The sequence below is a fragment of the Alligator sinensis genome, unplaced genomic scaffold (genome assembly GCF_000455745.1).
Source record: "Alligator sinensis unplaced genomic scaffold, ASM45574v1 scaffold492_1, whole genome shotgun sequence".
Taxonomy (NCBI): Eukaryota; Metazoa; Chordata; order Crocodylia; family Alligatoridae; genus Alligator; species Alligator sinensis.
Window position 1 is genome coordinate 1,400,383 of NW_005842186.1, and position 23,675 is coordinate 1,424,057.

Below are 23,675 nucleotides of genomic sequence, written 5' to 3' on the forward strand. Positions count from 1 at the left end.
CAGAAAGGGCTGATTAGATGCCTCTCCTGTCTGCGTTGCCCAAACATCAGCTAATTCCACTTTCCTCTCACAATGGGCTGAGTTTTACTGTGCTGTGAAAAATAAAGCCACAACTGTCAACGGTTAATTAGAAAAAATTAGCACAGCTGAGAGCCAGGAGACACCCTGTGGGCTTCCCCAAACCACCCCAGCTTTGGGTTTGCAAAACAAATTTGCTCCTTATGGGCCCTGGCTCTAGGGACTTGCCATGGGGGTCCAGGCATCTCTGTACTTGAGCCTGGTGATGGAGAATAGAGGATGCTGATTTGCCCCCTGACGGAGACTACTTGAAGGCTATAGTGTAAAACTATGCCCTTCTTTGCCAGGATGTGCCACCCAGATTGCTGCAGGGCTGAGTGTGGAAGGAGCTGGGATGTCTGTACACCTATTGGGGGACCCTTTTCCCAGAAGGTTGTTAGGGTGGTTTTGCAGCTCATGCGTAGCCGCCACAAAGTTACTGTAGCCAGGCTCAGCATGTTCATCCGGGTACCTCTTTCTGTCTGCACCCCTTGTCCCAGGTGGACTTCCAGTTCTGAACAGCCTGTGCATGTGGGCTATAAACAGGCTGCTGCTTGCTATGACTTCCCGGAGGTGCACTGATGGACCATGGTGGGATGCTGACCCCACTCCTCACTTCTCTCTATGCAACGGGTAGATGGCTGCTCACCTGTCCCCTCCTCCCTTCCCATGTCCTGGATGGGTAAGAATACCATTGTCTGTGTGTAAATAAGGAGAGAAACATGTGCCAGGCTGAAGAATTGAAGAAGCAAGGAGCTGGTGAGGATTGTGTCTACTTTGGCAGGCTCTCTCCCCTGCCTATAGAGGATTGTTGGCCTTGTCTCACATAGTCAGGTAGTGCCACTCAAAGCCCTTCCCCTGCACAGAGAATCCCCCTCCCAATCCCTGCATGGACTTCTGCTCCCTGCCTGAATGTACAAACCTTTTCACAACACATCTTTCTGAGCTGGCCTGTCAGCAGTCGGTAAATCACCCTGGGCTGACGGCGTGAGAGGGAACAGGGACGGGCAGGAATGAATGCCAACATCAGGAGGCAATTGTCAGAGCACATGGCTGACAGCTGGAGACTTCCCCTTCGGCTCCAGCCCTCCAGGTCTGGCGAACAGGCTTGGGTTCCATCCCACGTAGAAACCAGACCCAGCTTCTGATTCGGAAAGGCAAAGGGATAGGAGAGGGCTGAAAAGACAGGGCAGGGGAGAAAAGGGCCTTCCACAAAGCAGGGACCACAGAAATTAGCAACAAGAGAGGCCTGTTGCATCACATCCCTCTCAGCCCAGGATGTTCCCTGCACTAGATTTTTTAGGGCACTTATACACATACTTTTTTGTCCCATGACGTGCTGGAGATCCACCACTTCGCAGCAGACTCGATTAATTGAGTCTGCTCCACACGCAAGCTGATGCAAACTGTGCTGTGCTGCGTGCAGTTGTATAAGCGGCGAAATGTGCATCAGCATGCAGAAAATGGCGGCAGTGCGCTTTTGAACTACAGCACTTCCAATATGTTTTAGTTCAAAAGCATGCCACCACCATTTTCTCAGCGTTTTGCTGCTTATACAACTGCAAGCGTTGCAGTACTGGACGCTTTTCAAAGCACCCGGTGCTGCAGCACTTACATGTGTAAAAATGCCCGCTGTGCTCTATGCAATAAAAGTTTTAAATGCTCCAGCCAGTGATGCAGCCCCCTCTTCCCTGGGGGACTCTGCTACAGCTTCCCATTGATTGTTGTGCTCAGGGCTGTTCTCTCCCTAGACAGATTGGCTTCCCTTGCTCAGCTGGGATCCACTGTCAAGTCTGGCACATGCTATTGCCTATCCAGATTGAAGGGAAATATGGGTGGTGTGCCAGTGCTGATGGTTGGTTGGAGATACTGGAGGGGAAAATGGCACATTTCCCTAACAAGAAAAATCCCTTGAAAGTCAAAGGAAGAACATTCTTCCCAATGCGTTGAAGGAGAGGTTAGCAGTCATATACAGGCCTTGCACTCAGCTCGGACTGCCTTTGCAAGCCCAGCTGGAGGAGGGAATATACAGCTGTATATCAGGGGAGCTGGAGAATTTCCCTCCCTCAACAGTCTGTGTTAACACTGCTGGAGGCACTGCTCTGTCTCCGTTTTCTCCTACAAACTCAGGTCCCTCTCCTTACCCACTGCAAGGTAATTGTCACAGCTGCTAAGGGAGGGAGAACTTGGCCTATTGTAGGAAGAGGGGGAGGCCTGCAGCCTCCTTCCCTCACTCCTTCACTCCCTGGGAGGTGGAGATTGGAGGCTGGAGCCTGCTCATGGCATGTTCCTCTCTGGCCTTTGCCCTCTCCACCCTAGGACCAGGAGGTTCAGCGCACTGCAGGGTCCCACCAGAGATGGCTCCTCTGAAAAGCTCTGCACTCTTACCTGCAATCTTCAGATGTGTGCCGCGCTGACAAGGGATGCGCTGCTTGTCCTAGGCTGCTGGAGAGCTTTGTATCTCCCACCCTGCTGGCTGGCACCTCCTAGAACTGGCACAAGGCAGCAGGGAAGAGGCTCCCCTCTTCCTCTCATCCAACCTACAACTTCTTTCTCTGTGGGTGCCTCTACGCAGCACTGGGAAGTGTGATTGCAGTATGTGACTGCCTACCTGCCCCAGCTTTAGCCTCACTAGCCTAAGTAATAAATAGCAGGGAAGAAGCAGCAGCATGGACTCCAGGGCAGACTAGGAATGTAAGTACATACCCAGGGTCCCTGGCGCGTTTATATAGCCCTGGGTGGCGTGCATGTCTTCCTTGCTGTTGTCACCTGTGCCAGTTGGGTTAAAGCTAACAGGGGTGCACACATGTGTGCTGCAAGCAGCCTCCCAAAAAGCAGTGTAAGTAGGGCTTGAGCTTCAGGGTTGCCCTCCACTTTCAAGTTCTGCTTGATGATACCATGGCAGGCAGGGCTGTGCCACTAACTGCAGCATCATGCCCCTTTTCTTCATTGCTCTCGTCTCTCCCACCAAGGTAGGACACAGCCTCAGAGACAGGCAATTGAAACAGTTTGATTAACAGGGGAGGGGAAGGAGCAAAAGTGAGCCAGGGCTCTAACTGGGGGGAACCTGAGATTCAGGACACCTCGCTGGATAACTTAGGCTGGCTTGCCAAAGAGCTGTGGTGCTTAAGATGCACTTCGCATTCCTTGGTTCAGCATGTGGGAGGTGGATCTGAGGGGGATTCTTCATTTCTGGCTGAGGAATGCTGGAGAGACTGGGCTTAAAGGGACAGGGCATTTCCATTGGACATAAGGCCGCTCTCAAGGACTCTCCCTAGGGAAGTAGGGGTGGAAGGCACCTAACAAGGTCGTCCAGTCCAGTGCCCTACTCAAGGGAGAAACATCCCTAACTAAATCACCCCAGCCAAGTGTGTGTCTAACCTGTTCTTGAAATTGCCCAGGGATGGTGATTCCACAGTTTCTCTAGGTAGAATTTCTCTGTCCCAGTATTTAACCACCATCAGAGTCAGAAAGCCCCCTAATTCCCAACCTAAATTTATTGTTTCAGCTTGAGGCCATCATTGCTCCTAGTCCTGCCCCTATATCCACAGAGAAAAGTCTTATCTCCGTCCTTTTTATAATCACCCTTCAGGTATTTGAAGACTGTTAACAAATCCCGTCCTCCCCCCCTCCCCCTTTCTCCTCCCCAGACTAAATGATCCTAGTACTTTCAGCTTTTTCTCATAAGTCTGGCATCTCGGGCCTCTAATCATTTTTGTCACTCTCTGTTGGACTCTTTCAAATCTGTCCACAACCTTGAAGTGTAGGGCACAGCACTCCAGGTGAGATCTTACTGGTGCTTCTCTCTCGCACAGTGACTTCTGGCTGTGATCACTGGTTTGCAGCTATTTCCATCCTTATCTGGCAGCTCCCCATTCCCCCTCTGTGTCCCATTTGGCAGGGTCAGTGTGCCAAGAAGCCCTTTCCTCCCTGGGAAAGGGAGAAGGTTGCACCAATGAGCCAATATAATTGATGGTTGGCCTGGCAGTAAGAAAGGGGATTTGTTGGTGGAAGGCAGGTGGGTGCCAGTTCTGACTATCGGTGCCAATTCTAAGAGAGCTGCAATAGAGAGAAGACTGGAAATAGTCAGGGAATGGGGGTAGGATGTGGAGGGGAGGTTGTTGCATAATTCTCTGTTAAAGCAACTCTGAAACTGTGGCAGAGCCAGGTGGTTGCTGGCAGGCCTAGATGGGAGGACAGCAAAATGCCCAGACTTCTTGGTCGAGCTTCCTGGGAGCCTGACAGCAGACTATGCATTTTCTGCTCTCTGTTGGAGAGACCTGGAGCCAGGTGAGCAATATCATCTCCCCACAGTCAGTAATTAAAGGGAGTCAATGTCATCTAGCTTGCAGGTTGGCAGCCGAGAGATCCTGTGGATTGCAAAGAGGTGACAGCCAGAAGTCAACTGAGGTCACTTACTTTTGGCAACAACATCCCTTCCTCTTCTCTCACACGTGCATGTGTGAGTACAGGGAAGAGGAGTTTGCTAAGTCCAGCTGGCTTGCCAGAGGGAGATGGGGCATATTGGCCAGACACTTGTCTGGAAGCAGCTGTGCCTGTCTAAGGCTGTGGCAAGTGGTTCTTTCCTATCTGTCCTTTGTGATTATATGGATTGGTAAGAGCACTTTACATGAACCAAATGATAGAAATTTGACATGGCAAAGACCTGTTGAGCTGTGCAGCAGTGTGTGTAGTGGCGGGTGTGCATGCAAACACATGTGTGTGTGCCCCCTCTGAAAATGTCCCATGAAAAGGGGCTTCCTTCACTTCCCAGGGACCTGGGTCAACATAATCAACTCATAGTCAGGAGGTTTCCCCTGAGGTTCATCATACATATTTCCTTTCTTAATGTCATCTCACTAATTCTCATTAGCTGTGTCTACACAAGACACTTGCTGAACAGTAGCTCATTATTGCTATGAGCTTTGCAGGGGATGAACTGTGACACGACACTACCACGCAGTAGTAACGAGCTACTGCGCAATCAGCATCACCACGGAGCTATGCGTTTACTGCACAGACATTTAGTGCTTGGGTATGCAAGTACTAAATGACTGCTCAGTAACAACTGCACGGCCAGCGTCTCATGTAGACATGGCCAGTAGTCCCTCTTATCCCATCCTTAACAAGAACTCTTTCTCTGTGGGGTTCACAGTCTCCACATGAGAGATGGGGTCCCAAACAAAATGCCACGGTCAGAAAATTTCCTATCATTGCAGTGGATAAAACCCAACACCTGCCTCCATACACCCATGAAAATGCACAGTCCAAATCTGATTTCCAAATCTGGGATGCTTGGATTAGGGGGGAGTTGCATATTCACAGCTTGGGCTTCACACCTTCATAGCTGATGCTCATATTCAGACCTTCTACCCTCTTGCAGCCAAGTAAAGTGTTCAAAACCCTTCACCATTTTTGCTCACTATTCTCTACATTCCCTCCCAGGGTTTGGTGTCTGGAAGAAGTCCTTAGGCTGGCTGGGAGGGGGGAAATGCAGTGTCACTGTGGAGTTCTGTTTGCCCCCAGAGCATAGTACCATGACAGAGTAGGTGACTGGGGACTTGCAACATTGCAGTGCTGTGATTACAGGACCTTGTTGCCAGGGTAATGGAAGGAGACAAAATCCTCTGCTCTTTTAAGATTCCAAGTGTATCTGAGCCCTTAAATGAGAAATTAGGCCCCCTTCTGCTTCAAAATTCAACATAGAAGAAAAACTATAGGGTCAGGCTAAGATCAGCATTTCCCGAAGGAGCTCGTGGAGTGCAGAGAGGTTCCAACGTGGTGCTCTACATTCAACTGATCTTGCATTCAGTTTAACCTGTGTTTTGCAAGCTTCCCAGCCCATCTGTAAGGTAGCCATCTTAGAAGATTCCTGAATTTCAGAGGTGGTTTTGAGATGAGTCTTGTCTTCAGGAACTTTTGTGTGCCCCAATGCTACCCCAGTTTGACAATCCCTCTGGCTTGGTTTCAACCCACTGTGTGCTTTGTGGAGCAGGACTGTTTGCATAAACTGTCTGTTGCACTGTGCCTGATTTCCAGTAGGAAGAGCATTTAGGAGGAGGGGAGAGTCACCTAATGGTTAGTTCCATGGACTTGGCTGGTCATTATTACCTTGGATTTTGCCTTCTCCCTGCTGCCATTTCCCCAGCAATTAGAAGGGGAAACCAAAACCCTAATTCTCCTTTGATGGGAGGTGGGCAGTGGTCATGTTTCTAATTTGCTGCCTCATGAAATACTATCAGCTCTTTGGCCAGAAGCAGCCAGAAGACAGAAAGGCTTGATCTTATTATTTAAAACTAGGAATCAATTAGTCCTGGTGCTATGTCTTCCAATATCTTGAACAGGAAAAAAAAAGTGCCTACCGCCATGCTGGTGCCAAGTGTCTGGTTTTCAATCACAACTGCCACAGCCATCAGGGGACAGCTCCCAAATCTGTATCTTTTGGCTGATAACGTGCTTGTGTCCTGATTCATGTTTCAGCTCAGCCAAGGCTACAGCATCAAGAATCTGGCTCCATTTTTTATCTGTGCTGTCACCTAATTGTTCTGCATTAGGCCAGAATTGCTCGTGGAGCAGCCATTTGCTCGAGTAAACACACTGCACCATTCATTTCTCCCTCCACCCTGACCGCCACACACAGAGGTACCAGCCCTCCAACTCAGGAGCTCCAGATAGCCTGTTGCAGGCTTCAAGCTCCATCAGTACCTTTCCTCAGGGACAAGGTGTAAAGTAGCCCTTTGTATTTGCTTGGAGAGATTATTATTTCTTGAGCTCTCATATAATTGAATAAGTCTCAGAGGTAAGAGCAGTGTGTGCCATGGACTTAAATTTCCCTAAACAAACAATTGGAGGGTTGAGAGGGGACATGGTATGTGGCAGCACGGTGAAATGAACTGCTAAAGAGTGACCAGCGCTGTGGTTTCAGGGGAGATACTAGGGCTGCGTGAAGCTTTGGTCCCTGATCTGATTCGGTGGAGATTTGTCCCGATTCAGTGGCCAAATCTCCAAATCCGAATTGAATCAGAGGACCCTTTAATCTCTCTGAATCGAACTGGAACCCTCCAAATCAATCTGAAGAGATTCAGAAAGATTCAGAGATTCAGACATAGACACAGCTTTAAATGTTTTTTCGACGTACCTCTAGGTAGCAGGGGTTTGTGATTGCTGTGATGCTGGGGCGGATGGAGCATCCCACAGGAGCATGGGGGGCTCCCCAGCGTGCTTAGCAGCAGAACCGGAAGTGGACCAGAAACCCCATCGCACCCCCCTGGCTTGGCGACTGGTGCCTCCTGGGTCCGGGGGGCACCCAGGGTCCCCCTGAGGCCAATCACCAAGCCAGGGGGGTGCAGTGGGGGCCCCCAGTGCACTCCCCAGTGGACTGGAAAGTGGACTGGAAGTACTTCTGGTCCACTTCCAGGTTTGCTGCCAATCACATGGAGGCCCCCCTACACTCCTATGGGACGCTTCATCCACCCCATCATTGCAGGGTTCATGACTCATGCTGCTACCTCAATGTATGTAGAAAAAACTTAAAGCTGTATCTATGGCCAAATAGCTAATTCTCTGAATCAGCATCCAATCTTCAGATTCAGCCGAATTGAATCAGGGACAGTGATCCGAATCAACAAATCGAATCATTGTCTCTGGTTCAGGCCGAATCTGAATCCAAATCAAATAGGGCCTGCTTCGCACACCCCTAGGAGATACCGTAATCTGGTTTTCCCAGGGTACAGCCTGTCTGCTGCAGTCTGGGCAGGCTGATCCTTGCAAGTCTCCCCCATGCAGAAAACTTGACCGCACAGTTGTGTGGTAATGAGGGACCATGTTTCCCTCTGGCTTCCTTCTTTTGGCTTTTTGGCTAGGAGCAAGTGAGACTAGGGGGCGTGCAAACTCCAAGGCCTCCAGGCTTGGGGTTTGCACGTAGGATGCCTGCCATGGATTTGGGGAGTACCTGAAGCCCCAGACTGATGGGTTGGGGATGGAGGATGCTTGCTTGCTCAGTGGTAGAGCCACACTGATTTGAATGATTGATCTCTGTTCAGTCAAAACTTAGAACTTGCCTATTGGGCTTTGCCCAAGAGAATTCAGAACTGATTTGGGTTGTCTCTTGAAAGGAATTTCCAACAAAAAATTCTGTATTTTCCTGGTAAGACTTTAATGCTGTTGCCACCACTGCGTCTGCCCATTTATTCTTAAACCTACAAGGGTGAATAATACTCAAAGCACCACAATAGAGAATTTTAGTACCAACAACTATCATTTAATAAGACAAGGCAGCAGAAGCTGGAGAAGCCATGGAGGCCAAGGTAGGAATAGGCAGGATGTCACATGAATCTTCCAAAAGAGTCAATTTCTTCTAAAACTGACCAAGGAAATTTAACCAAATAAGCAAGGCAGTGTAAATACAAAAGCAGCCCTTTTTCTGCTTTAGAGTAGAGCTTTGTAGAAGTTTCTCAGTCACCCTTGTATTTGGCTGTCTGACTTACGCAGTAAAACAGAGATAAGAGGATCCTGATTCTGCTTTTATTTGCACTGGTAAGAAGGCATAAGAAAGAGGACAGGGAACTGTATGGAAAGTAGTGCAATGCCATCGTACAAATTGGTAGTATGGGCTGTGTTGGTGCACTGGGTACAATACTGGTCGTTCTATCCCAGAAAGGATTTTATGGAATCAGAGTGAATTTGGAGAAGAGCAACAAGAATGATCAAGGACTTGGCAAAGTCTCATATGAGGAGAGATTGAAAAGATTGGAATTCATTAGCTTGAGATGGTAGACAAGGGTGTAAAGAAGGCTGAAGGGGAGCCTGTGTTCTCCCTATCTCATAACACAAAAACATGGAAGCATTCAATGAAATGGAGAAACCAGCAAATTCAAAAGTAACAATAGGAAATACAGAAAATAACACTTGCCAGACTGGACCAGACCAAAGCTCCAGCTTGCCCAATATCCTATTTGGACAATATCCTGTAAAAATTCTGCTTGGGTGGGATAAATGGCAAATGGCAGATTTAGAGGTTTAGAAAAGTATAAGAACCAGGGTGTGTGTGGGGTAATCCATCTCCTGCCACACCCTGACTGTTGTGTTTAATAACTCCACATGGACCAATCCTCATAAATTTGTCTAATCTCTTTTTGAACCCAGTTATGCTTTTGGCTTCCACATTGGCCTTGGCAATGGGGGATCGGCACATTTTTGCACTCTGTGCGTGATTAGACTGGAACTGGTTGTCATGGGAGGTTGTTGGATAAAAATACCTCACAACATGCTCCATCCAGGCCATTTGCCCCAGGCTTGCCAACTCCTACTTTAGCCCCGACCTCAGCACATACGTCAAGGTTCAAAGCAATCTCAAATCATCACCCTACCAGGGATGAAGATGAAATCTATTAATAGGACAGTTTATTCTCCTTTTGCCAAGAGGGGATTGGTTAAACGTTAATCTGAAGTTTCTGGTGTTGGCTACTGCCAAAGGTGATACTAGAGTAAATGGACTACATGTCTGATCCACCTGCATATTCACTGTGAAGCTAATGGAGTTACTCCTATGTTCATGGGTATCACAGAACTCAGAAATGGCCCCTAGGAAAAGTGAGGCTAAGAGGAGACTGTCAATCCCTTAGGGGCAAAGAGGGCAGTTTTGAATTGGAGTCAGAGCTAGTGCCTAAAGTCACTTAAAAAGTGGGAGAGGAAGAACCCTTTTTTCTAGAATTAGAGGAAAATCTGGTCAGAGCAGGCACCATCAGTACCAAACAGCTCACAAGGCTTTCAATATAAAATTGTAGTGGGATTTAATCATCAACTGGTCCAGTGTACAGCACGGCTAAATCCCTAATTGTTACTTCATTAACTCCTCTCCCAGAGATTTATACTGCTACTCATTACTGCATTATTTAGAATCTTCCACTTAAAACTAGTAGGAATAACCAACACGCCAGGGGACGCCACGATAGCTCTGCCCCTTCTCCTTTTCTAGCATAAAATCGCTGCTTGGGGTGGGGTATTTTTTTAGAATCTAAAGGTTTCCTTTCATTTTAGTGTTAAGCAGTTAGTTCAGACCTGATGAACAGTAAGGATGCCAGCAACACGGGCATCCTTTTTATGAGAGAATGTGAATGCACGCTAATGAAGGATGCCTCTGTCGTGCTATCGGCTCAATGATGTGCCTCAAGACAGGGAGATCAGAGGTGCAGCACTGGAGGCAGGGGACAGCAGGAGTTTCCATAACAGTTGTGTATTTTCCTTCTGATTAATGTATTACATCCATGTTGCACTTCCTCTGATTTCCCTAAAAGAGCTGTGCAAATCTCCTGCTGGTCCCTGTTTCCCTGGCTGCAGCGCTAGTTATTTGTCTTGATATCTGTCATTCCTGTTGCAATTGTAATTAAAATGGCCACCTCTAGGGATACAAGTGTTGTATCCCTAGAGGGGATAAATCTCATAGTAATGGAGATTTAGGAACATTTTCAGGTATCTTTTAAGCACTCCTTTAAGGGGGCGTGCAAACTCCAAGGCCTCCAGGCTTGGGGTTTGCACGTAGGATGCCTGCCATGGATTTGGGGAGTACCTGAAGCCCCAGACTGATGGGTTGGGGATGGAGGATGCTTGCTTGCTCAGTGGTAGAGCCACACTGATTTGAATGATTGATCTCTGTTCAGTCAAAACTTAGAACTTGCCTATTGGGCTTTGCCCAAGAGAATTCAGAACTGATTTGGCTCTTGAAAGGAATTTCCAACAAAAAAGTCTGTATTTTCCTGGTAAGACTTTAATGCTGTTGCCACCACTGCGTCTGCCCATTTATTCTTAAACCTACAAGGGTGAATAATACTCAAAGCACCACAATAGAGAATTTTAGTACCAACAACTATCATTTAATAAGACAAGGCAGCAGAAGCTGGAGAAGCCATGGAGGCCAAGGTAGGAATAGGCAGGATGTCACATGAATCTTCCAAAAGAGTCAATTTCTTCTAAAACTGACCAAGGAAATTTAACCAAATAAGCAAGGCAGTGTAAATACAAAAGCAGCCCTTTTTCTGCTTTAGAGTAGAGCTTTGTAGAAGTTTCTCAGTCACCCTTGTATTTGGCTGTCTGACTTACGCAGTAAAACAGAGATAAGAGGATCCTGATTCTGCTTTTATTTGCACTGGTAAGAAGGCATAAGAAAGAGGACAGGGAACTGTATGGAAAGTAGTGCAATGCCATCGTACAAATTGGTAGTATGGGCTGTGTTGGTGCACTGGGTACAATACTGGTCGTTCTATCCCAGAAAGGATTTTATGGAATCAGAGTGAATTTGGAGAAGAGCAACAAGAATGATCAAGGACTTGGCAAAGTCTCATATGAGGAGAGATTGAAAAGATTGGAATTCATTAGCTTGAGATGGTAGACAAGGGTGTAAAGAAGGCTGAAGGGGAGCCTGTGTTCTCCCTATCTCATAACACAAAAACATGGAAGCATTCAATGAAATGGAGAAACCAGCAAATTCAAAAGTAACAATAGGAAATACAGAAAATAACACTTGCCAGACTGGACCAGACCAAAGCTCCAGCTTGCCCAATATCCTATTTGGACAATATCCTGTAAAAATTCTGCTTGGGTGGGATAAATGGCAAATGGCAGATTTAGAGGTTTAGAAAAGTATAAGAACCAGGGTGTGTGTGGGGTAATCCATCTCCTGCCACACCCTGACTGTTGTGTTTAATAACTCCACATGGACCAATCCTCATAAATTTGTCTAATCTCTTTTTGAACCCAGTTATGCTTTTGGCTTCCACATTGGCCTTGGCAATGGGGGATCGGCACATTTTTGCACTCTGTGCGTGATTAGACTGGAACTGGTTGTCATGGGAGGTTGTTGGATAAAAATACCTCACAACATGCTCCATCCAGGCCATTTGCCCCAGGCTTGCCAACTCCTACTTTAGCCCCGACCTCAGCACATACGTCAAGGTTCAAAGCAATCTCAAATCATCACCCTACCAGGGATGAAGATGAAATCTATTAATAGGACAGTTTATTCTCCTTTTGCCAAGAGGGGATTGGTTAAACGTTAATCTGAAGTTTCTGGTGTTGGCTACTGCCAAAGGTGATACTAGAGTAAATGGACTACATGTCTGATCCACCTGCATATTCACTGTGAAGCTAATGGAGTTACTCCTATGTTCATGGGTATCACAGAACTCAGAAATGGCCCCTAGGAAAAGTGAGGCTAAGAGGAGACTGTCAATCCCTTAGGGGCAAAGAGGGCAGTTTTGAATTGGAGTCAGAGCTAGTGCCTAAAGTCACTTAAAAAGTGGGAGAGGAAGAACCCTTTTTTCTAGAATTAGAGGAAAATCTGGTCAGAGCAGGCACCATCAGTACCAAACAGCTCACAAGGCTTTCAATATAAAATTGTAGTGGGATTTAATCATCAACTGGTCCAGTGTACAGCACGGCTAAATCCCTAATTGTTACTTCATTAACTCCTCTCCCAGAGATTTATACTGCTACTCATTACTGCATTATTTAGAATCTTCCACTTAAAACTAGTAGGAATAACCAACACGCCAGGGGACGCCACGATAGCTCTGCCCCTTCTCCTTTTCTAGCATAAAATCGCTGCTTGGGGTGGGGTATTTTTTTAGAATCTAAAGGTTTCCTTTCATTTTAGTGTTAAGCAGTTAGTTCAGACCTGATGAACAGTAAGGATGCCAGCAACACGGGCATCCTTTTTATGAGAGAATGTGAATGCACGCTAATGAAGGATGCCTCTGTCGTGCTATCGGCTCAATGATGTGCCTCAAGACAGGGAGATCAGAGGTGCAGCACTGGAGGCAGGGGACAGCAGGAGTTTCCATAACAGTTGTGTATTTTCCTTCTGATTAATGTATTACATCCATGTTGCACTTCCTCTGATTTCCCTAAAAGAGCTGTGCAAATCTCCTGCTGGTCCCTGTTTCCCTGGCTGCAGCGCTAGTTATTTGTCTTGATATCTGTCATTCCTGTTGCAATTGTAATTAAAATGGCCACCTCTAGGGATACAAGTGTTGTATCCCTAGAGGGGATAAATCTCATAGTAATGGAGATTTAGGAACATTTTCAGGTATCTTTTAAGCACTCCTTTATTTTAATTTCAATGTGCTAGTTGATTTCATTTTTTTGTGATCATTTAAAGGCTGCTCTGAAAACCAGTGCTGTCTTCCTTTGAAGGCTTCAAGGAATTAAAACGAATATTATTACTTTAATAGCAGGCAGGCATTTGCCTCATATTATTGAGCCATACTTTGTCTTGGTCAGGATGCAGTCTTTTGTAACCGAAGTATATGCAGGTACATTCCCATCAGCCCTTGCCCTGAAATCCATGGATAATTTAGTCACAAACTACTGAGCTCTCCCCAAAGACGATGCATATATTTGTTGAGATATTTTGGATCAACTTACATTAAAGCCCCCTGATTTTTTTTTCTTGTTTAATAAAATTAATAAGTTTTAACAAAGCAATTTCAGTTTATGATGGTAGGGGGAAACCTCAAACCATAACCAGCAGAGCATAGATGTGTACTTAATGTGTATCATGCTGCATAATGAGAGAGAGAACAGGGAGGGTTTTTTTTCCTTGCGGTTTCAAACAAACCTTCACTTCAACGCAGAATTTTTTAATTTTATTGACAAAAGGGTGAAGAAACATCTGCCCAGATACTTGGATGCAGGTGTTTGCAGTGTGGGTGCTAAGCACTTCTGAAAATCAGAGTAGTTAATGCAATACCTAGATGCCAAGTTGCTACAGACATGAAGACTGTTAAAGGTTAGTCTTGGCTATGCCAATATGTTAGAGCAGACAAGAGATGAGCCTGGGGGATACACTTTTGATTCCTGAACTGCATCTCATGTTGATCCTGCCCAGGATGTTAAAAGTGAACGTGACATAGAGGACAGGAACACCAGGCCGTGCAGTACAGGGGACACTGCTGAAGCTCTGCCTCTTAAAGTTAGTCTATTCTGGCTCTACAAAAATGGTGTGGTGGGATTCACCTTCATTTCCTCTCAATGATTTTCCTATTGAGTGTGCCTATTTCGCATGTGTGTGTTCATGTTTGTTTATATACATCGCCGGTCTGGCTGTGCGCCTGGGATCTGAGCGTCAAGCTGGATTCTTTCCTCCTTGTCTGTTGTTGGCTAGTAATAAAAGTTCTGTGTGTCAGCTTGAGCTGTCTGCCACACCTCGCACCCCGTTGCTTTCCGTGGGTTTGCTTGCTCAGCTGTGACGGATGGGATTGGAAGCTGGAATTTATTAACAATTCTGTCACTGATGCAGAAGGAGGAATAGAATCCAGGCCACTCGCTCCTAGCTGTGCTGGCTCGATAGGGCTATCAAGGATAAAAAGCCATAAAGTATATTTAATAGCCTGATATTCAACGGCATCATACTCCTACGTATCCAGCTGACTGTCTCGCGGATATGGAGTGCTCTGATGATCAGGCAGCTAGTCACTAAACAGAACAGCCCTGGCAGATGCAGAGAGGAGGAATTGTCTTAGCATAAGACCTGGTCAACCAATTCCTCTTTTGCCACAGACTTCCTAGGTGACCTTGGGCAAGCCAATGAATTTCTCCATGATTCAGTTGCCAGCCTGTAAAATGGGAATAATTGGCATTTTTTTGCCTTGTGGGACATACTGAGGGTGGATATGCTAAAGAGTATGCTGTGTTTTGGTCATGGCATCATGGCTAGATGGAGAGAGACCTTTTTCACAGAAGAATGGCGCTTCTAGTCCTGAGCCTCAGATCCGCTCATTTTTTCCCATGCTTCAGTTTAGCCAACATGGTTGGGAGCAGACATATGCCCACTCCCATTCGATAACAATAGCTACCCCAGGCCTTATCTTTCTCTTCACCTGCTCATGGCATCTGAGCACGGTGCTATGGAGCTGTCTGACCAACTCACCCTCATTGGTCTGTGACAAACTGAAGCCCCATTCTCACTATCCAGCGAATCTACTGCTTTATCCAAACAGCACATCAAAAAAATCGAACATGGAGGTAGCATTTGGTTCCTGGGGTTCTAACCTGATTTACTAGAGGATCAAATTAGGTGGAAAAATGCTCCATCTCCTTTTTGTATGTGACCCAGGCAGCCAGGCCACTTCGTGCTATACACTGCAATATATTATACTCTTATATTTAATGTGATCAAAAGTAATACAATAAGAGCCTCTGCAGGCGGATGTTGCAAGTTGGAATTCACATTGCCTAATTCTGTTTAAAGAAAGAAACCTGCAGTTGTGTCAGTTGGCTGAAAATCTGATGGCTTTAAACAAATGATGGCAAGGAAACCAACAAAGGATCAACGTGAAAATAAATGTAATTAAAACAAAGAGACAAAGGAGAAGGCCAGTGAGGCTCATTCTGGCTCCTGCCCTGTGCTCTCTGCTCTGATAGCATACAGGAGTTATGAAGAATGACTCTCCTTCCCCCACATCACTTATGCTCAGGTACAAAATCACCTTGCTAGCTCCAGTGTTGGGGATGTGCTGAGGTGGTCTAAAGTGAGAGGTAGCAGGGCTGGTGCACGCTGGGAGGATTTTGGGCTGCTCATGATGAGGCTGACCTCAGGTCTGCTCTGAGTCTACTCTGATTTATCCCAGCCTAGTCTCTTTAGCAGCCTAGAGTGCAGCTGGTACAAAGGTGGCTTAAAATAAACTTTGGTCCAAGCCGTGCCCCTTCTGCTTGTGCCTCCAGGAAGTACCATACAGAATCTGCCTCTTGTGGCAGAGTAAACTTGATTGTGAAGGGATTTCCTAGGAGAGGCTTTAATAATGAGGAATTTAGATTCATTTTAGAGGAAGATGTACTAGCAGAAGGTCTAGGGATGATCAGGGGTAAGTATAGGCTCCTAATTCACAGATTCACAGAAGTTTAGGGCCTTGTGAGATCATCGGGTCCAGCCCCCCTGCTCTGGGCAGGAAAGACTCTACAGGGAACAGATTCTGTGAGAGCAGATGCTGATTTGCAAATGCAAATACAGGGATTTGCAGACAAACATGCACATTCATGTCACCTTGGGGGATGTGTTATTTTATGCTAAGTTCCTTCAGTAAGCCATCGCTAGACATTGGAACAGCACTTAATACTGGGTTAACATGTCTGTGCTTTGCACACTTAATGTAAATGGAAGAGGTGTTAAACATTAATTGATCAAAAGCATTCTGTATGGCTTCTTTCATTTTCCAGTAAGCTTACAGGGATTGAACAGGACATAATGGGACTATCTCAGAATTAAATTATATCCCAATAGCTTTATTAGTCTCCTAGTCTGTAAGTGACATTCACTATCTGTCTTGGTTTCATACTGAATTCATATCTGAGGCTGGCAAATTCAACTGTGACCAAAAGAAATAGAGACAAAGGTCACAGCTTTTTTGACAGCCTTGTTCAAAATGTGTTTCACAGTTGTTGGCAGCTGCATCTCAATTTGGTTTTGTGGTTATTTGACAATTGTCTTTGATCTGATTTTGTTCCTTTGATGATGTAATTTGGGCTTTCTGTGTAGACATTCACAACCATGTGATGCTTGGCTTGGACTCTCTTATTTGTGTCCCTAGGAATTGGCATTACAGAACAGGCCACTGATTCATTATCATGCTCCTGTATCCTATTTGTGATAGTGATCAATAGCAAATGCTTGCCAGGGAAGATATAAAAAATCCCCAAAGGACCATTATATGCTAACCTGGCTGCAAGGGAAGTTTCTTCCTCAGCCCCATCTGGTAGAAGTTTCCTTAGCACCAGAGAAGAGAAGGGTGCACACATTCTGACCCCGTGTCATGTAACTGTGGAAGTTCTTGTAATCTAGAAAAGCAATAGCATGCCTTCTGATCATTTGTATTAAACTTGCTGCCTTTTAGTTTCATTGAATGTCCTTTTGTTCTTGTATATGGAGAAAAGTGACCCGCCTCTCTCTAACAGCTGTTTTTCCTTGTGTACTTCTGAGATAGCCTTTCTTAGCCAGACAAAACAATCCCATCCATTTCTCTGTTCCCCATGAGAGTCTTCCACTAATTAATTATTTTCATTTCTTACCCATAAACCAGGATGTCTAGGAATGAACCCACTGCTTCCGGTTGAGGACTTATCACTGGTTTAGAATAACGTAACTTTTTTCGGTTATGAGTGTACCCAAAAGCTTGCAAAGAAACAAAATAATTTGTTTGCAAATATCTAGTTGGTCTAATAAAAGATATCACCTCTTCCACAAGTTTTGATTCCTTTTGCCTCTAGACCAATATGGATACAACCTAAATAACTTTTTCAGTATTTTTATCCTATTTTTTTAGACATCCTAACAGCCTTTTTGAAACAGCTGTCTGATGAGCAGAGGTTTTCATTTGAGCTCTTCACAATGCCACCCAGTTCTTTTTATCTGAATTTCTAATTTAAAACCAAGTAATATAACAGAATAATTATTTCTCCTAATGTACAATCCTTTCCATTTATAAGCAGTGCTTTTTATCAACCCTTATGGGGCCATTTTAACTAGCTTAGTGCCTGACAAAAAACTCCTTGATGTCAATGGGTGTCAATCCCATGGACTTCAAGAGACTTTTGCTTTGAACCCTAGTGAGGTCCTGCTCAAGTTCTGTGAGTCTTCTCCCATCTGGACAAACCTAAATAAATTGTGTAATCCATAAACTTTCTCATTTTGATGTGCTCAGCCTCTCTTCCATTTCAAGAATAAATATATCAAAACACCAGACAAGTTTCTGTATTTAGACTGGCGTTAGCCTTTTGTCATGGAGAATGCTGACCATTTATTTCTGGTGTTTGCTACCCATTGGTCAGCTTGTAATTTATGGCAGAAAGTTACCTTTCATCCCATGATGATTTGACTTCCCTAACAGGTTTTTGGAATGGATGTTGTCAAAGGCTTTTTGAGATCCCAAGTAAAAAATTAAGCCAGCTGGTTCTCCCCGGTCCATAAGATGCTCCAAGAAGTCTAACAAGTTAGAAAGCAATACTGTTTTCTTGCAGAAGTAAGATACTAAAAGAATGTTATAAAACTGTCTTGAGGGGCCATTTCAACTAATTCACTTTGTTTTGAAGAAAGAGGAAAACCTTTTGCAAGGTCCCCATATTGTACACATTATTCGCTGCCTCATTCTTGAGAGGAGAGTGGTGTTGCTTCCATCTTACAGAGGCAGAGAAAAATTAGGAATTATAAGAGGCTATGCATATTACTAAATCTTGGGAGGTGCATATCGTTCTGGCATGGTAGGCCTTTGGACTGTTTTATTAGTGGGACACTAAGAAGAAAAACATCATACTTTAAAAAAAAACATGCCTTTCCCTGTTAATGATTCTCTTTTCAGAGTATTAAAGAATTCATAGATTCATAGATTCATAGATGTTAGGGTCGGAAGGGACCTCAATAGATCATCGAGTCTGACCCCCTGCATAGGCAGGAAAGAGGGCTGGGTCTAGATGACCCCAGCTAGATGCATATCTAACCTCCTCTTGAAGACCCCCAGGGTAGGGGAGAGCACCACCTCCAGGGTGGTTTAAAAGTTAATTTTCCTTCCTGTTTGCCTTTCATGCCACTTATTTATTCTTTACACATGGTCAGTTTGGAGTACTTCACGGTAGAAATATAGGCCCAGAAAGGATAACCTGGGTCATTGAGTCTACTACCCTGCTCTTGCAAGCCTCCATCTCATATAACTCTGTTTGTAAATGCAGTTACTTCCATGTATACACCAGTTAAGTTTCTTGCAGCTAATTCTTCTGTTGGGTAGAAACCTGATTTTTAGCCTAAATTTATGCATGAATAATTTATGCCATTTGTTTCTTTGCCACCTTTGCCCTTGATCTTGAATAGCACTTTTCCTTCTTTAGACTATACCCCCTGAGGTATTTATGGAAGTCAGTCATATCCCCTCTCAGCCTTAATTTTGCATGGGTCAGTTTGTGTCACGCTGGCCCATCGAGGGAGCCCTCTGCAAGATGGAAGACAGATGAGTTTCACTCTCTCTCTGGTGACGTGGTGTTTTTGTCGCTAACAAGTGTTTCATGCTCAGCCCCTCAGAGAGCCACACACCTTTGCACTTTTCCCCATTTGGTTTTAACCTTTGTGATTTAAAAAAGGTTTAAAAAGTATTTTTGTTAGGCTAAGTAAATCAAGCTCTTCTGGTCTCCTCTTGCAAGATAGGTTCTTCGTTCCCTGATCATCTGCATCTCTGTCCGTCTGAGTTCGCTGGTCTTGCCACAGTATATGCAGCACTTCAAATAAGGTCTCACTGGTGTCTGTCACATTAGTGGTTCATTGTCATCCTGTGATTGACTATTAGGCCAAGGTCTTTCTTTCTCCTCCTCCCTCATTTCTGATTGATGAGCCCCTGGTTAAAGAGAAATACTTATTACTCCCAAAGTGCACAGCAGCATATTTTATATGACTGAATTTCACCTCATTTTTATTACTCTAGTGCTCATTGTCATCCAGTTCTTCCTGTAAAATATTTGGATCCTCTTCGCTCTTGATGATGCCGCCCCACAATTTTTTATGATCAGCAAGTTCCGTTAACACGTTCCTTTTTTTGTGGCATGGTGATTAATGAAACTGTGAGAAGTGATTGATCCCAACACTGATCCTTGAGGAACTTCTGATACTTTTAATCTCCCTCTAGCCCAGTAGTTCCCTTTTCAGTGTAACCCTTTAGCTAGTTTCTTATCTACTTACAGCTCTTCTACTAATCCCCATCTTTCCAGCTTAAGTAATAATTTCCCATGTGGCACCATGTCAAATGCTTTACTGAAGTCCAGACAGATTAAATCTACTGCTTTCCCTTGTCTAGTTAATCAGTTGTCTTTTCACAGAAAAATACCAGGTTAGGTCAGGAGTGAGCAAACTATGGCCCATGGGCTATCTCCGGCCTGCCAGTTGATCCTGTCTGGCCTGCTGGCCACCCCCCAAGAGCCTGAGGAGGGAGGGCTGTGCCCCACGCTGCTCTGCTCTGCCATATCTGGGGCTTGACTGAGTCACACAGACTCCTTTGTCTGCCACCCCACCCCAGCATCCATCCCTGCCCAGCTTTCTATTGGTGCCGACAGTCCATGCTGGCCACCCTCAACTTCCCTGGTGTGATGTGGTGGCAGCAGTGGCTCATCACAGTAGGCAGGTGGATGGGACAGCTACTTGGCGCACTGCATCACGCTCTGTCCCATGCAGACTCAGCTGCCACCAGCTATGGTGCTAGGACTGCATAGCCACAGTGCCAGCAGAAAGCCAAGCAGGGCGGATGGATGCAGAGGAGCAGAGGAGGCTGCGTGGTCAAGGTCAGTCCTGGCTGCAGCAGAGTGGAGCAGCATAGGATGCAGCTCTCCCTCCTCAGGCTCTCGCCCGTGGCTGCTGGGCCAGATAGATTCAGTTGGCCCCTCTCTCCCACCCACCCCCTGGCCCTCAACCAGAACTCCTTCGGTGGCCCTCCAGCCCAAAGAATTGCCCACCCCGGGTTAGGTTGAAATGATCTACCTTTGGTAAATTAAATTACACTTTATCCCATTTTCCGCTCACTTCCATGTCTTTAATTATTCTTTCTTTCAAAATGTGTTCTAAATCCTTGCATACTATTCAAATCAAACTAACAAGCCCGCAATTAGTTGCTTGGGTCATATTTCCCCACCCCCCCTTTCTTAAATATGGATATAAATTTGTTATTCTCTCGTCATATGACAGCACCCCTGACTTGAAGGAATTATGCAAAATACTTACTACCGGACTTGCAATTTCATGTGCCCTCTCTTCCAGAAGTCGGGTGGAGATTACCAAGTGTCTTAACTATTTATAGAAGTCAATCATAACCGCTTTCAGCCTTCATTTTGCATGGACTAGTTTGTGTCACACTAGACCATTGAAGGAAGGCCTCTGTAAGGTGGAAGACAGACAGATGTTCCTCCATGTGCATGTAGGATGTATTAACCTCTTTACGGTTTGCTTGCATTTCTGATTCTCCTGGGCTAGCAGCAGATATGGCATATGAGTTTCCAAGGGAAGAGTTGCAATGGAATATAGAACATGCAGAAAAATTCTGATCGGCTGCAAACGCCCCAAGATTTGAGTTTGTACAGATTTGGTTCCCATTTCCAGTTTGAATCCCCAAAGGCCTAGTTTGTTTGTTTGTTTGTTTAAAGTGACTTCAAAATGCACTCATTTTTCCTGAGTTTTGTTGATAGCTGTTTTAGTAAAATTCAAGGCTGGGGGTTCCAGAGGAGTTTACAGGAGATAGGTACCCAGTTCAGTGGCCAAATTTCTTAGGCTTCTGTGAACATCCCAGCCTAAGTATACTCATTTGACCTGAGATCATCATCACTCACTTTAACTCTCTTTTGTGTTAGTTTTTGAGATCCAGGACAAAGGAGTTTAGACTCTTGAAGATGCAGCTATGCACCCAGATGGATTTTTAAAAGTGCCAAAGCAAATTAGGCAGTTAACTCCCAATGACAGAAAAGCCATTAGGAACCTGGGGGTAGGTGGGTTCAAAAGGTGCCTAAATGCCTTTGAGAATCTGACTCTTCACTAAGCAGCCTCACTGAAAGTTGATGGACATTGGGCTCCTAAGTCACTTGGGTACTTTTAAGAAGTATTATTACTTTTTAAGGTAGTATAAAGTGCCTAGAAAACTAACAGCATACTGAACTGCATTAGTAGAAGCGTTGGCCAGCAGATCGAAGGAAGTAATTATTCTGTCCTATTCTGCACTAGTGAAGCCACATCTGGAGTACTGTGTCCAGTTTTGGGCCCCCCACTACAGAAATGATGTGGACAAATTGGAGAGAGTCCAGCAGCAACACATGGATAAAGGGATGGGGGACATGACTTCTGAGGAGAGGCTGAGTGAACTGGGCTTATTTAGTCTGCAGAAGAGAAGACAGAGGGGGGATTTGATAGCAACCTTTAACTACCTGAAGCGGGGTTACAAAGAGGATGGAGCTGGAGATGGGCCAGGCAGTTATTTTGGGCAGAGGGCCGCTTACCAAGTTTTGGCAAGCTGTCGAGGGCCACATGGGTAGCTCTGCCCCTTGACAGGTGCTCCACCCCCTGGTTGCCAACTTGTGACCTAAAGTCCAGCCCCTAACCCCTGACCTTTGCCACCAGAAATCTGTCCCCTTGCCCCCAGAAGTACTCCTTTCAGCAGGGGGTTGTGCCATCTTAGTACCAGAAAAATACCAAATTAGATTCTAAAAATCAAACTTCTACAACATTAATTAATTTGATTTTTAAATAGGTTTTTGTCCTGATTTACATGTGTTTGTATAGTGCACGTAGAGGTGATTGCACAATAGCTTAAAATGAAGTTTTACTCTGGTATTTTGTGGGGGGAGGGGTGGCATGGAGGTGGGTATAAGTTTTTGGGGACTGTGGGGGTGTGGGTCTGGAGGGATTTGTGGGGAGGGGGATAGGTGTGAGGGTGTGGGTGTAGGGTGAGGGAGCATGTGGCTGTGTGGTGATGTGGGGTGTGGGTGGGTATGGGGTTTGTGGGGGGTTGTGTGTGAGGGAGGGTGGCTGGGGTGTATGAGGGGGTGTAGGGGTCTGTGTGTGTGGCAGTGTAGGGGGGTGTGGGTGGATGTTTGTGGTGGGGTATGCATGTGGGACGTGCCCTATGAACACACACACCCCCTCTATCTCACACACACTGTCCCTCCCTCATTGCGCTCTCTGTGTCTCTCTGTCCCTCCCTTCCTCCCTCGCTCCTTGTATGGACACACGCACACACCCCTCCCACTCCTGGCCCCGTGGTACTGGTGTGGGCCCCGTGCTCCTGCAGTCCAGTGATGCAGCCGGGGGCCATGTGGTGCTGGAGCAGCAGTGTGCAGGATAGTGGGGAAATTTCAGCTACAGGCGGCAGGGTAGCTGCCATTTCCCTGCTTTCCTGCTCGCCGCCATGGTGCTCCAGCACCACGTGGTTCCCTGCTGCATGGCCGCAACTGCAGGACTCAGGAAGAGCAGGCCCAGCCCCAAGGTCTGAGGTGATCGCCCACAGTCCTCCCCTGCCTCCCCACCTCATCCCTTCTTATCTGAGTTTCCCTCTGCTAGGCAGTGGCTTCCAGCTGGAGGGAGGGGATGGGTGGATCAGGGCTAGGCTGCTGGGTCCTGGTGGCAGCTTCCCCTGAGTCCATCCCAAAGATGACAGGAGCCAGGGGAAGATAAATATTAATTTTCAAAATGTTGTAGGGCCCCGCGGGCTGGATAGAATGGCCTGGTAGGCCAAATGGGCCATATTTTGCCCACCCCTGAGCAAGACTGTTCTCAGTGGCGGCAGATGACAGAACAAGGAGCAATGGTCTCAAGTTGCAGCAGAGGAAGTTTAGGTTGGATATTAGGAAAATCTTTCTCACTAGGAGGGTGGTGAAGCACTGGAACGTGTTACCTGGGGAGGTGGTGGAAGCTCTGTCCTGGGAGGTTTTTAAGGCCCAGCTCAACAAAGCCTTGACTGGGATGATCTAGTTGGGGGGTTGGTCCTGCTATGACCAGGGGGTTGGACCAGATGACCTCTGAGATCCCTTCCAACCCTCATTTTCTATGATTCTCTGAAAAAGATCACCCCGACCACCTTTCTTTTGTTTCACTTTCTCTGACAAGTCAAACACTG

The 23,675-nt window shown here is 45.9% G+C and overlaps 1 protein-coding gene across 1 annotated transcript in view; it reads left to right on the forward strand.

The window, feature by feature from the left end:
• The window catches only part of HCN4 (hyperpolarization activated cyclic nucleotide gated potassium channel 4), a 152,117-nt gene that overhangs the window by 53,142 nt on the left and 75,300 nt on the right, over window positions 1-23,675 (forward strand). The gene's annotated exons all lie outside the window — the stretch shown is intronic.